Source organism: Austrofundulus limnaeus, unplaced genomic scaffold (genome assembly GCF_001266775.1).
Source record: "Austrofundulus limnaeus strain Quisiro unplaced genomic scaffold, Austrofundulus_limnaeus-1.0 Scaffold338, whole genome shotgun sequence".
Classification (NCBI taxonomy): domain Eukaryota; kingdom Metazoa; phylum Chordata; class Actinopteri; order Cyprinodontiformes; family Rivulidae; genus Austrofundulus; species Austrofundulus limnaeus.
In genome coordinates, this window is record NW_013952740.1 from 247,745 (window position 1) to 252,301 (window position 4,557).

The window sequence follows — 4,557 nt, forward strand, 5'->3', positions numbered from 1 at the left end:
ATCTTAGCTTCTCGACAATGTAAGCAAAGGTCTGGATAGGCAGTTCTCACTCTAGTTGTAAACAGCTCTATGTGCCAGACAATTCTACATCATGTATGTGAATATCTGGCMGATAGAACGTGTTGTAAAGGTGATTTAGGTACAGTTTTAGTGGGATTTCAACTGAAGATATGCTTTCATCCTTGAAATTTTGAGTTTCCAACTAGTTTTCAACAGTCCCAGAGATCATGTGCTAGAAACAAACTGATACAGAATGAATCAAAGCTGAAAATGTTCCAGACTTGGTGGTTGCAGTTTGCAGCTAAGTTTGGTAGTTTCTCCACAAACAGAATGTTTGTTTGTTCAGCTCAAATCTGGCCAATTTAAACCAGCATTTACGTAATGACTCCCTGTGATTGGCACCCTGTGCCTTTAGATCATCTGTCCAGCTGGCACAGGCTACAGACTGGATCTTGACCAGGGTGGAGTCAAACTGCAGAGCTGCCAGTCGGTCTGAGGAGGATGGCTACAGAAAATCAGCAAAAACACAATGAGGTAGGAATGTCTGTCGGTACAAAAACACCGTTAAGAAACATGTTAAAAAGACATTAAATTCATCAGAGAGTCTTTGCCGTCATGTTCTTAATTAATTGCTGATTTAGCTCAAGCCTTTCAGGATGCTTTAAGAGGCTTTATTTAAAGAGGAAGTTCCTGCTGGCTCGCTCTGCGATCTCCTGACCCCCCACCCCACCGCCCCCCCGTGGTGTTTTTACTCGACTCAGTATATTTTGTCAGTGAGTCAGAGGCCGTTTGAACCCCGTATTGCCTCTGCAGAGTTAACAGCGTGTCTTCTAACAGACTGTTATTGACCATAGCCTATGCATTAGTGCACCATTTTCTGAACATGTCCTTTAAAAAGCCATGGTAAACACTTTTTAAATATACCTTTTATGTGTATTTTGGTCTACAGCAGTGATGGGAAAGAATCATTTATTTATTGCATCTGCTTCTTCTCAACTTTGTTTCTTAGAGTTTAATATTTTAAATTTAAGAAGTAAAATGAARCAAGGGATTCTTAACAGAATGCATATCGCTTGTTATGCATCTTATCTTGAGAAATCTATTTGGAGTATATTGCAGGAAATACTGCTACCACACCAAATTTGAGCTCAAGATTTGTGAAAAAGCCCTAACTCTTACAGTTACTGCCAACATTTTAAAAACAGATTTGTAGTATGTGATGGTAATGACTCTCAGCCCACGTAGCAAAATTTGTCTGGCCCAATTCTGGCCCACACAATGCACCAACAGTCAGCCCAGATACCGCAATGATGAAGGCCCTTGGTGGCCCAGATGTGTGCCAAGGGTGTTCCATACATCGGCCAGCACCACAAAAACCAAATCCCAWCTGGGCCAGTTGTGGTATGTCATCTTAAAAATGATGCCATTGGTGCCAGACTTGGCCCACATCTGGTTGAAAAATGTCTTGCCATGCCAGCAGTCATGCAGCTGTGCCAGCTTGACACTAGATCTGTCCCACATCTGTATGCTGTGTGGGAGGGTTTCCCCCAGATKTGGGTGTGTGTATGTGGGGGAGGTATATTCCCTGCTGTGTGGAGGCCATTTTTGACATACACCCCTACTTATGGTGACCTAAGTCTAGTCCCCATGGGGGAAAATACCATTGGTGGGTTGGGGGTTAGGTTTAGGACTGAGATATGAATTGAGTTTAGGTAAGACTCAGGGAGTTTAGAGTTAAGTTTAGGCTAAGGGYTCAGGGTTAGTATTAGGGTTAGGGGTTTTAGCTCAATATTTTTACAGTTTACTGAGTTATAGCCATTTTGTTTTTAAATAAGGTTGATTATCTGTGGCGACCAGTGGTGGGCATCAGTCCGCTAAAATGCAAATCCACTAATTGCAGATCTAAATATTTTATTTGCACTTAAGCGGTCTTACTAATTTCTATAATTCATAAGCGGATTTGTGATTTCAAAAATTAAAATGCAGTACTGCTAATAACTAATTATCTACCAGTCATCATCATCTTGAACAGTGGAAGGTATGGCTGTCAATGTATCACATCACACGTGATCTATCCAACAGCACCCCTCCCAGATAAACATGCTTATTGTAAAGGTATACATCCTGCTGACTGTTGCTTTCGGTCAGGGTTCTCATTTCCCACAATGCTTTGTGGCTGTTTCGTAGCAGGAAGGCAATAGCAAAAACAGTKAACGTTTGTAATCCATACAAAAAATTTTACTTATTGGTTTATTTTACTTTACAATTGGAGCTCCTTTTTCTAAAAAAAAAAAAACCCTGAAGTTTAAACGCTGGAGCTCAATACTTGACACAATTGGTTGAAGCAATGGGGTTAGAGACGCAGCAATGATTTAAAGATGTTATTCTGGTGAAGACAGACATCTAGTGGTCAACTGGACCAACTACATGGAAAACTTTAAAATCCAAGCTCTTATTTTGAAGGAAGATAGTTTCCTGTTCTGCGTGCTTTCGTTTCCCGTCACAAATCCAATCCGTCATGTACCCAGAATGCATCGCTTCAGTTTTCTAATAAACAGTTTTAAAAATACTTTATTGATGCTTCAGCACTGATGCTTTAATAAAAAATCTACAACAAACAAAAGAAAAAGACAAAGAAGCAGCCGAACTAGCAATCCTCAACAACGTTTTAAAATTTTTACACCAGGAGCTAAAGGTCTATTTTAGGAACTCACATCCCCAGCAATCGGCGGTTTTAGAATTAAGTTATAAAAGAGTTCATACACTGTTAGTTGACAGTGTTGTGCATATATTGTACATGAATTGTTGCCAGCTGGTAAGTGTCAAATTGAATTTGCACTTTAAAATTAGTTTCTACTAGTTTTTCTATGGCATAAGTGCTTTTGAAGTTGCGGACTTAAATATTTTTCATAAGTGCTTTAGAAATTGCGGAGCTAATTTTTGGATTAGTGCTGCCCACCACTGGTGGTGACAATCTTGCATCTAGTGGAATACAAAAGTTWATGCATTGCAGATGTACATCCAACGATTGTTTTCTGAATGTCTCAATAAAATTTCTCCAGTGGTTCAGCAGGTATTCTGTTAAAGAAACAAACACAAACCACCCACATGAAAGGTTTGCAATAAAGAGAAACAACCAAATTACTCCTAAATTGGGACTTACTTTGCTTCCCTCTCTGGATAACAGCAATTCTCTTCACTAAAAGCCAAACCAACAACCTTTGACTGCTGTACAAACTGCTTAGTCCAAGAACATTTATGTAAGTTGCCTTGTGTGCTGTTTTCCAACCCTAAAGCCAAGCACCAAACCTCTGTTGCTAGTTATTTTTCAGCCAAGATGGTAGGTAGGAAAAAGAGCTGATTATTCTTGATGAGTCAGAGAGCAACATCGTCAAAACAAGTCTGAAATATTGAAGAAAGACATGAATTTCCTTTTCTCTGGCTTCAAATCCACYTTATTTCTTGACTTTGTTTCCCTCTGAGCATGAAGCAACTAATATCTTTCTGAGATGCAGATKTGAGCCTAAAACGGTTGGAAACAGGACGTGACATCTGCATGAACCCAACTCTGAAAACCTGCACTACATATTRGTCGAATGTTGGACCCAACGGTGAAGCCACACAAAAACTAAAGCTTRTTTCAAATACTTTCCTGTTTGTAACGTTCGTTCTGTCCTCCTTTGTGGCTAACCTCAGCTCCTCTCTACAGAGTACACAAAAACAAACCCCAAAAACTTCTTCCACCATAACAAAATACCCCCACATCACCTCCAGCCCAGTCATTCCTGGCTAGCGGCTCGTCTCTTTTTCCATGCACTCCCTAACCAATTGCTCTCCATCTATCCCCTCRGTTGCTGTAATTGTTCAGCACAATGCGCTGAGAATCCAGATGTAATTGTTGTCAGATGACATTCAGACGGTCTTGTGAAGGAGCAGCACAGGAGGAGACAAAGATTTGGGGATTTTTGAAAAGTATGGAGGGTGGGGATGAGGATGAAACAAAGAGAGAAACAGATGGAAGGTCTAAAGGGAGAAATGTGAAGGGAGGAGGGGAGGAGGAGRAGATCTGGTTGCCATGCAGACAGGCCAAGTAAAATAAACAGTATAAGCCGTGTGCTCTGCTCTATTGCCCTCCACCTCACAGGGCCTGCTCAGTGTTCTGATATGTGTGTGTACATGTATTGATATTGTGAGAGGACGTATTTGACATTAGACCACCCTTATGAGGACATTTTGCCTGGTCCACACAAGGGGAAAACACCATTTTTGTGTACCTGTTGTAGAAATTAAGTCAGTCCACACAAAGATAGTTACACCCTACATGCATGTGTGTGTGGGTGTGTGTGGGCACATTTTTGCTACATTGTGGAAACCATTTTCCAGAAAAAAGCAGCCTCGTGGGGACCGAACGTGTGTCGTGGGGACCAATGCCCGGTCCTCATGGGTACGAATGCAAATTACAGGTGCGGGGTTGCCAAGATGTGGATTGAGTTTAGGTTAGTTTTAGGGTCAGGTAGTCCCCACAGGGATGTAAAAACGAGACGGTGTGTGTGTGTG

General features: G+C 41.2%; 1 protein-coding gene across 1 annotated transcript in view; it reads left to right on the forward strand.

Moving 5' to 3' along the window:
• The window catches only part of arhgef40 (Rho guanine nucleotide exchange factor (GEF) 40), a 68,022-nt gene that overhangs the window by 12,000 nt on the left and 51,465 nt on the right, over positions 1–4,557 (forward strand). The gene's annotated exons all lie outside the window — the stretch shown is intronic.